This window comes from Microtus oregoni, unplaced genomic scaffold (genome assembly GCF_018167655.1).
Source record: "Microtus oregoni isolate MIOR12 unplaced genomic scaffold, Mior012 000067F_002, whole genome shotgun sequence".
Taxonomy (NCBI): Eukaryota; Metazoa; Chordata; class Mammalia; order Rodentia; family Cricetidae; genus Microtus; species Microtus oregoni.
Genome location: NW_024543955.1, coordinates 110,289 through 121,264, shown reverse-complemented (window position 1 = coordinate 121,264; position 10,976 = coordinate 110,289).

Below are 10,976 nucleotides of genomic sequence, written 5' to 3'. Positions count from 1 at the left end.
TGGTCCATACCTAATTAAACCGGTTTAGACCAGTGTAAAATAGGATGAAACTGGTTCAATCCAGATAAAACATTTTTAGTCCATTTCAAACCCCTATAGACCGTCTCAAACCAGATTAAACCAGTTTAGACCGGTTCAAACCGGATCAAGTAGATCATAATGGACCAAACTGATTCATACCGGATCAAACCGGTTTAGGCCAGTCCAAAATCCGATCAAACTGGTTCAATCTTGACAATACCCTTTTAGACCATCTCAAACCGGATCAAACCTGGTTCAAACTGGATCAAACGAGTTGAGATTAGTTAAAACAGGATCAAACTGGATCAGACCGGATCAAATTGGATCACACCAGTGTCGACTGGTTCAAAACTGTATGAAATTGGATCACACCAGATCAAACTGGATCAAACCGGTGTAGACTGGTTTAGAACTGGATCAAATTGGTTCAAAGCGAATTGAACCTGCATAATCTGGTTCAGATTTTTGCAGGTCTGCCAAACCAAATCAAGCCAGTTTAAGTGGGTTTTAACTGGTTTTGGACAGTGCAAAACACATCAATCCCTCTGAGCCAGGATCAAATCGCATCAAACTGGATAAAACCAGACCAAACTGGTTCAAACTTGATCATACCAGTGTAGACTGGTTGTAACTGGATCCAACTGGATCAGACCGGATAAAACGGGTTCATACCGGATTAAACCGGTTTAGACCAGTCCAAAATAGGATGAAACTGGTTCAATCTACATAAAACCGGTTTAGACCGGTTCCAACAGATAAAGGAGATTGAAGGCATAAGTCACAAACAATGCCACACAAATTCGGGGTTATGATTATTAGGGTGGTATTTATTTAAAGGGGAAAAAACTTACAGATCACTGTCCCAGGCAACAGCCCTCTACGCAACCAGGAGAGGAGTCTAGTCGCCGGCGAGCAGGAAGTGAAGAGAGAGAGGAGAGGGAAGTGGCCGCTTTTTTAAAGGGAGAGAAACCACGCCCCAATGGGCTGGTACCTCAGCGGTGATAGGCTGGAGGATTGGGAGGACCTCCCGCAACACCTCCCCCTTTTGTTTAAATAAGAGAGTTCTAAACCTACTATGAAATTATATACAATAAGTACAAATATCCTATTCTAACTAGCTTAGGTCTTGTATAATAAATAACTTGGCCAAGTCATGAGAGAAAGTAACTACATTTATATAGTCTTCAACCCCATCAAAGATCTGAGAAGGGAAATAATATTACCTGGGTAATTAGGAAGTTTAGTAAAACAACTTCCAAATCATGCAACAAATCACAGAGACAACTGGCTACCTGGGCAATCACCCAAAATCACGTTAGCAGCATTGAAGCAACCAACTTTGGCTAAGGCCTAACATAACTGACATACCATTTTCAAAGGCAAGCAACTTTTCAAAACTATCTTACCCTGTCTTGGCAGGATATGACAGCCCTGTTTTATCCATTGATGCACACTCTGTATCTTTGTCAGTCGTTGAGGTATGGGCATTTCTTTGCCCCAAGGCCAGTTCTGCCAAAAAGAAGGCTCTAGGTGGAGTGTTTTTGGTGCTCAACATTCTCTCGGTAATAGAGTGGTGTTGCCAGGAGCAATTGTGTCTAACTACCACAAAACTCTGAGTTAGATTAAAGGCCATTTTCTACAGCTCTTTGAAGAAGTTGAAGATTATCTATCTATACTGAGTATAATCTCTATATACCTAAAGAACCTGATTAGTCTAATTATAAATGACAAACTTAAATGACTATTAGTCTATATAATTCTCAATATCTATCTAACTTAAAGACTAAGACAATAAAAGACTGTGAAACAAATGAGGACAATGGCCTCCAAATATAAACAATGTACAAATATACATTGCAGTAGGTAAATATATATCTATATCAATACACAAACATTATGTAAGTATCTTAATCAGAGGTAGAAATGTACACTGCAATATGGTAAATATATAATATATATATATATATATATATATATATATATATATATATATATCAATACATGTCAATACATAAAAAATGTTTTAAACAGAGGTAGAAACATGCATGCATACAATAGTCAATATAATTTAACTTTGTGTCAATATACAAGAATCTATACCAATATATTTGTCTAAAAACAGTAACTCACAATTACAAATCTATTATCCCATCATCCCTCTTTTTTTTTCCAAAATGATCCTTGAGCTTATGAAATTCCTCCCCCAAGCCTCAATCGTATACTAATTATAATCAACCCCTAAATGATGTCCCTAACCCAAGGGCAAACTTTACTGGGAGAGGGGACGTCATCCTCTAGAATTACTTCCAGCTGTCATGGGGGCGACGTTCTTTCTGGGGGATCCTGTGAAAGTAAAATGATGGTTAAATTTCAAGATCAATGTCTTTTAAAATTGCCAATAGTCTCTGACTATTTTGTGCAGGTCTGGCCAAAATGTTGTACAAGATGTGCACCATTTCAGCTAACCAAGTTGGAACTGTCTTGTGCAGCTGGTATCCAAAGCAGGTCTTGTAGTAGCGCTATCAGTATCATGACGTCATATCAACCAGGTGGAGTTGTTGTTATGGGGCCCCATCTTCTTCCTGGAAACTTCAAATGTCACTTCAGGAAAAACTCATTGTTCATTATGAAAAACTTAAACATTAATCATATAGACATATATATATATATATATATTCAATGAAAGATATGATAGATATATTCAATGAAAAGTATGATAGATATGAAGAAAAGCAAAGATGTTTTCTAAACTCATATTTCTTTCTGTCCCACATCATGGCTCTTGACATGAGACAGAAACTCCAGAAACTCTGGGTTTTTCTCTTACTAACAGGCTTGGAATTGGAGAGGGACTGAGCCAGAGTCCAACTTCAAAACCAGCTTTATAAATTTAGAAATATTGTTTAATTTTACTTACACAACCCATTCAGTTTTCTTTATATTTCCTATTGGGCAGGTATTTTTCCATCTGTCAGTTTCCAAATATCCAGGGTCCCTTGAATTTTTCAAAGATGAGTGTTTTCCTGTGGAGATAAGAAAAGAACCATGCCCCCATTCTATATGTTTTTCTTACCACCTGTATGAATATCATCATTGTGGATAAGTTGTCATTTCTCCTTTCCAAGAGGTTTCTCCTCTTCATATCGAAACTTTATTAATTTTGATGGTATCCACAATTTTTCTTCTCCTGTGGAAACAAGAGCAAAACCCCTTCCCCAACGTAGCATATCTCCTGGCTTCCATTGAGAGGTCAGCACATCTTTGAAATAAATCGTTTGATTTAGTTCAGCAGACTTTTCCATTATCCAATGTCTTTCTGCTGCTGTCGTTCCTTTCTCATTAGCGTTAAGAAAATTCAAGGTTAATAAAGCATTATGTAATCTATTTCTGGGGGGTATTTTCAGTCCCTTTCTGTTTGTTCAGCATATCCTTTATTGTACGATTTGATCTTTCTATAACTGCCTGACCTGTAGGATTATTTGGTATACCTGTAATGTGTTTTATGTTATAATAATCAAAAAAGCTTTTCATTTTCTTAGATATGTATGCTGAACCATTATCTGTCTTTATTTGCGCAGGTATACCCACGATGGCCATAACTTCCAATAAATGTGTGATTACTGAATCAGCCTTTTCTGAGCTCAGGGCAGTAGCCCATTGAAAACCTGAATACGTGTCTATGGTGTGGTGTACATATTTTAATTTACCAAATTCCATAAAGTGGAACACATCCATCTGCCAGATTTCATTTCTCTTAGTACCCTTTGGGTTACTCCCTGCAGGCAATGGTGTTTGATTATAGAAAGAACAAGTAGGACATCTCTTTATAATGTCCTTAGCTTGTTGCCAAGTAATGGAAAATTCTTTCTTTAGGCCTTTACTATTGACATGATGTTTCTTATGAAATTCTGAGGCCTGCAACACACTTCCAATCAATAATTGATCAATCTCAGCGTTGCCTTGGGCTAGAGGACCAGGCAGACCTGTATGGGACCGGATGTGTGTTATGTACATCAGACAAAGCCTGTTCCTGAATATGTCTTGTACCTGGATAAACAATGAAGTCGACTCTGTGTCATCTGGTATAAATTCAGCGGTTTCAATATGCAAGATAACTCTGCATATTGTGAATCTGTAACTATATTAAGAGGTTCTTTAAAATCCCTTAGCACCATAAGAATGGCATATAATTATGCCTTCTGGACAGAATTATAAGGGCTTTGTTCCACCTTACTCAATTCATCTGACTTGTAACCTGCTTTCCCTGATTTATTTGCATCAGTATAGAACGTACGGGCTCCAGTTATTGGAGCATCACGTACAATTCTAGGAAGAATCCAAGAAGTTCTTTTTATAAGGTTAAGTCTACCACTTTTGGGATAGTTGCTATTAATTTCTCCCAAAAAATTAGCCAAGCTCTTTGCCACGGTTCATTGTCTTCCCATAACTTTTTTTATTTCTTCAGTAGTAAAAGGCACTATAATTTCTGCTGGGTCTATACCTGCTAGTTGACGAAGTCTCAGCTTACCTTTTATAATTAATTCAGAGACTTTTTCCACATAAGTTTTTAATTTTTTACTTGGTTTATTAGGTATAAATATCCACTCTAAAATAATATCTTCCCTCTGCATTAGAATCCCTGTAGGAGAAATTCTGGAAGGCAATATGACTAAGATGCAGCTAAGATTTGGGTTAACCCTATCCACATGTGCCTCCTGTAATTTTTCCTCAATCATTGTCAGTTCCTTTTCTGCTTCAGCTGTCAGTTTTCTTGGACTATTCAAATCTTTATCAGCATCTAAGGTTTTGTTTAAATGAACTATTAGATCAGGTGTTATCCCAACAGCTGGTCGTAGACTGGAAATGTCTCCTAACAATCTTTGGAAGTCATTAAGAGTCTTTAAGCGGTCTCTCCTAATTTGTGCCTTTTGCGTTTTAATTTTCTCTAACCCTATTCTGTAACCTAGGTAATTAATAGAATTTCCTCTTTGAATCTTTTCAGGGGCAATTTGTAATCCCCACCTAGGCAAGACTTTCTTTACTTCTTCAAACATCCTTTCTAAAGTATCTTTATTTGAATCAGATAACAAGATGTCATCCATGTAATGATAAATTATGGACTTGGGGAATTGTTTACGAATTATTTCCAATGGCTTACTTAAAAATATTGGCACAGTGTAGGACTATTGAGCATACCCTGTGGGAGGACAGTCCATTGATATCTCCTATTAGGCTGAGAATTATTATAAGTAGGCACTGTGAAGGCAAATTTTTCTCTATCCTTTTCTTGTAACGGTATAGTGAAAAAACAATCTTTCAAATCAATAACTATAAGAGGCCATCCTTTTGGTAACAGAGAAGGCAAAGGAATTCCAGATTGTAGTGGGCCCATAGGTTGAATTACTTTGTTGACAGCTCTTAGATCTGTCACCATTCTCCATTTACCAGATTTCTTTTTTACAACAAACAGAGGAGAATTCCAAGGGCTGGTTGATTCTTCAATATGGTGAGCATCTAGTTGCTCTTGCACCAGCTGTTCCAATGCCTGTAGTTTATCTTCAGCTAGAGGCCACTGTTTGATCCATATTGGCTTCTCAGTTAGCCATTTTAAAGGTAGGGCTGTTGGTACCTCTAAAGGTTTGGTATTTGCTGTATGTTCTTGTACAGCCTGAATGGCTGGTGACCTTTTTCCATAATACCTCATCATATCCTTCCCAGAATTATGAGTTCCTGGAACTACAGGAATGTTAATCTGTGTATTCCATTGCTGTAGCACGTCACGGCCCCTTAAATTTATGGCAATATTGGCTATATATGGCCTTAGTCTTCCTATTTGCCCTTCGGGCCCTATGCATTCAACCCATCTTGTGCTTTGTTTTACACGAGATAGGGTTCCAATTCCCAGGAACTGAACATCTACCTCTTGAAGAGGCCAATTTGGATGCCAAGATTCTGGGGTAATGATACTTACATCCGCACCTGTGTCTAATAAGCCTTCAATAAAAGTGCCATTTATACAGACTCTTAGCTTTGGTCTTTGATCATTAATAGAAGTCTGCCAAAATATACATTTACTCTGTCCTACTGGGTTTTTTGACTCATCCTCCACACGTATTTCATCATTTAGACCAGTATTACGTTTTACAGCAGAAATTGGAGCTTTTAATTTTCTTGGTGAGGCACGTTCTCCACTGTGACTGGGAATGACTGGGCCACTGTTGGCTTGGGGGCTTGCGAGAGGCCCCTCAAGGAGTTTCCCGATGGTATCGGGTTTCCTTGTTTGTCTGTTGTTGACCTGCATTCATTGGACCAATGTCGGCCTTTACCGCATCTCCTACATATACCTGAAGGCCTAGGTTTCCTATTTTTGTCATTCCCAGAGGAGATAATATTCCTAGAAATTCTGTGCCTGCAATCCCTTTTCAGATGTCCTAATGTACCACAATTAAAACACCTGGCAGTTTGATGTCTCCTCATTGCTGTGGAAATCGCTTCTCCTACCCAAGGTTCATCGTTATAACTAAACGTCTCAACATTCATCGTATGCTGAATCCATTCATCCATAGGTGCTGATCTAGACTTTAAAGCCCCAATTATCTTTTTGCATTCTATGTTTGCATTCTCAAAAGCTAGAGATTCAAGAAGTATTCGTCTAGCTTCTGGGTCTGTTACCCCTATGTCCAGAGCCTTAATTAATCTTTGCAAAAAGTCAATAAAGGGTTCTCTCGGTCCCTGCCTAATTCTAGTATATGATTCAACCCTTTTTGCTGGATCTTGTATCCTATTCCAAGCATTTAAAGCTGCTTGGTGACATAGACACAGTACTTCATCATCATAAAGAGCTTGGACCTGTGGATCAGCATATTCTCCTGCACCAAGAATTTGATCTTGGGAAACCTCGACACCTTTTGCTCTTCCTTGCTGTTCCATATGTTTGGATTCTTCTCTGAAATAAATTCCAAACATCAAGGAAGGTCCATTATCTAAAACTGCAGACACTAACTGAAGGAAATCATGGGGGGTAGCTCTAACATTAGAAGCCCAAGTCCTTATCATTTCCTTTACATATGCAGAGTGCAAGCCAAAATTAACAATAGCTTGCTTAATTTCTTTTAGATCATTCATTGCTATTGGCGTCCATCTAGCTTCTCTGACTCCCTTTGAGCCTTTAGAAGTTGACGCTTTGTCAGAATTAAGTATAGGGTATGCCGCTAAAACCTTGGGTAAGCCAGTTCTAATAGCTGGTGTTGGCATTGTATTCTGTCCTTGTGCCTTATTACTCTGTTCACCAACTCCAATCATTTCTTCAATCATTTCAAGTCTTTTTATTATTATCTTTATTATTGTCTCTTTTGAATCCTGAATCTCCTGACCTGCATGAGTTTCTAGTAAAGACTGTATGGTTCTTAGGAGTGCCATGATCTTCCTAAATTATAGAATATTCAAAAGAATACTGAAGCCTAGTAACCAGTAAATTAAGTTATCCCCATAGTCATATAAACCTTGCATGATATAACCCATTGTATTGGCAACCAGAACAGTAAAATTTGCATTGGAAACGAAAACTGCCATATTCCTATTATCCAGCAGGTGGCGCTGTTGCCAAGTCGCGACGAAAACAGAGTCCTGTTTCAGAGTCCGCCTAGTATTTGTTAAAAACTGGAAAATGTAAGTTGCTCAACAAAGTAAATGTAATTAAATCAATTCCAGAGACGGAATCAGAAACCCAGAATCCAGGGGTAGAGAAGAGCAACCTGGAAGCCGCTTATGCCTCCACGTGACAGAGTCACCCTGAGAGGTTGCAGCTTTCAGCAACCGCGTGCTCTGGTTCGTGCCACTTAAGAGCTGTGCTTGCAAGGGAGATTTAAAAACGACTCAGAAAAGAGCAAACCACGCGGCAGAGACTGCGCGGGCCTGTGGAGTTTAAATCCACGTGGGGAGGCCAAGGCCGCCAGCGGCGGCTGAGGAAGGGAGGGCTCCCGCCAAGCCGAACTCGTGGCCGGCAGCCGAGCGGGGGGAAAGGAGAGGATCTAAAACCAAACGTTGGGTGCCAACTGAAGGCGTAAGTCATAAACAATGCCACACCAGTTTGGAATTATGATTAATAGGGTGGTATTTATTTAAAGGGGAAAAACCTTACAGATCACCGTCAGCCCTCTGTGCAACCAGGGAGGGAGTCTAGTTGCCGGCGGAGCAGGAAGTGAAGAGAGAGAGGAGAGGGAAGTGGCCGCTTTTTTAAAGGGAGAGAGACCACGCCCCAATGGGCTGGTATCTCAGCGGCGATAGGCTGGAGGAGTGGGAGGACCTCCCGTAACAAGGTTTCATCACTAAAACTCACATAGGGAAAGAAAATAATAGACACCTGTGAGTTGCCCAGGTGTATATACACAAACACTGTTCAAACATTTTTACATGGATAAAGTTAATAAAGCAAAGACAATGACCCAATTATTGAGCACGTATTAAACGACTGCACATTTCAATTATAGAATTTCAAGAAATTTACTCATCAGAACAATGATGGTCCCTTTAAAACCATACTTTATTTTTCATTCTCTGATTCAATGATAGGTCATTTAAAAACATATACCTCAACTGGATTTAGAGGTGCATGGCTATAATCCTAGCACTTGAAGGATTGTGTTTGGCCGGTCTCTGAGTCTGTGGCCATCTTGGCGCCCATAGTGAATTCCATTGCAGCTATGGCTCTGTGGACATTCCCTGTGTCGAAAATTCCAAAAATACAATCTTATCTCAAATTTTGGAACTTTTCCTAATATAATCTGGCTGGACTCTGAATGGTTTTAACAGAAACTTTTATAATCTTACATCAAGAGAACTGTGTTAACAATGAAACTCAGAAACAATATGGAGAGGTAAAGAAATCCATTAAATTCTTTGACAACCATCAAGAGGGGACTTTCCTCACCCTCAAGTGATAGGAGACAGAAGGAATAGTAGCTCATCTTCATCTTTAGCATTATTATGACCTGGAGAGTTGTCTCAGTAGTGCTGCTCCTCTTGGATACTGAAGTTTAATTCCTGGCACCTATATCTGATTCTTCAGAATGACTTGTATTTCATTCTTGGAGATCTGGTGCATTCATCTGGCCTCCTAGGGAACCAGATATGCAAATGGTGGAAAGACATCTATGTATATGATTACATATTGTTAAAAGGGTTTTCTTCATGTGTCTATTACCTTAGAAAAGAATAAAATTTAATTTAAGTGTATAAGTTTTGCCAGTGAGTGTACCAGTTGCATGCCAGGAACCAGTAGTGACTAGAAGATTTTGTCTGATCCCCTGTGACTGGAGTTACTGACAATTGTAAGCTGTCTTTTGGGTGCTGGAAATCAAAAGTCAGGCCCTGCGGGTGAGCAGCCAGTGTTTTAAGTGCTGAGCCTTCTATTCAGTCCCATGAACATGTCATTAATAGCAATAAGGTGTGACTGGTTGATCTAAGTAACTGATGACTCCCATCAAATGCAGCCTTCCTGTCTTAAGGTCCACTGTCTTCCAACTATGAGCAATATTGTTTTTCTTTATCTTTGTATTATAATTCTTCAAGAGACTAGATCACAGTACTGTCTTTAGTCTACAGATTGTTGAAACCCAGGCTCATGGAGATTGGTGGAGTTTTAATATAATTAAGTGTAACTGCTCATCTTACTCATCCCATCATTCTAACGAATAATTAAATGGAGTTAAAGCCAACTAAGTCAAGCATGGTTACAGATGTATAACCATGGTACTTAGAAAGTGGAGGCAGGAATTTCAGGATTTCAAAGTCATCTAAAATGAGAATGGTCAGTAGGGTATGGTGGAAGGCCCATTGAACCCAGCGAGCCTGTGGTTTGTGCAGGACAGTGTCCATAGTCTTTCCTGCAGCCCTAAAACTTCAGGGCTGTGGCACCAGCAAATATTAGCTGAGGTATTTGCCAATCTAAGTTTTTTATTCTTGATAATGTTTTCTGTCCAAGTCAGCCTAGGTCACTTAAGGGTCAGAATCATGTTGCTCAATAAAGATTGCAATTCTCCTACAATTGGGTGAATTAGCCTCAGGCAGGGATGAGATCCCTATTTGTGTATCTGAAACAACATGTTCAGTTCTGAAACAATAACACAAAACGAACAGAAATGGACCCAGCAGGTTTTATTAATATAGTTGCACATCCTTATTCATACAGACTTAAGGAAGGAATTAGAAGGGAAAATTTTGGGAATAAATTTTAAATAAAAATGCAGCTTGCAAGATAGTTTAGCAATTAAGAACACTGGGTGGTGTTGCAGTTGGCAAAGGTTACATTGCCAAAAACCATGGTTGCTAACCATCTCCTGCAACTCCAGTTCCAAGGGATCTGATTCACTTATCTGGCTTCTGCGGGTACTGCACAGAGACACCTGTGGGTAAACACCCATATACATAAAATAAAACTTAAAAAATGAGATTCTGTACATCACAGACTTGAAATAAACACCAATCAGGGCTGTTCATCAAAAAAGCATCTGTGGCCTTTCTCTGAGCCAGCTTGCTTGGAGGCAAAAGAAGGATTATTTTGAGGTTAGAATGGCTCAGAATAGCTGTTGACTTAAGAACAATCACAGTGTGGATAGGTGACTTTCCCATAACATTGTTTTAATTTGTGTTCTGTCCTTTGTATGTGTGAGGATTGTAGCATCAATACATCTTAAATGTATCTTTTAGATCATATATTAAGATCTATTTCTCTTTTAAGTCATACTTTGTGATATATTTTATTTTTATCATAATGCATAATCTGAAAGATAGTTTTGTTCTGTAAATCTCCATCTGCCTAAGTGTCTAGACTTGCATTCTCCTGTCCCTATTTACACTGTTCAATGTATAACCTCAGGCCTGAACCTAAAAAAAGACATGACAGCATATGTGGAATGCAAAATCTGGACCAGGTTGTCTCCTCTTTTAGCATTAAC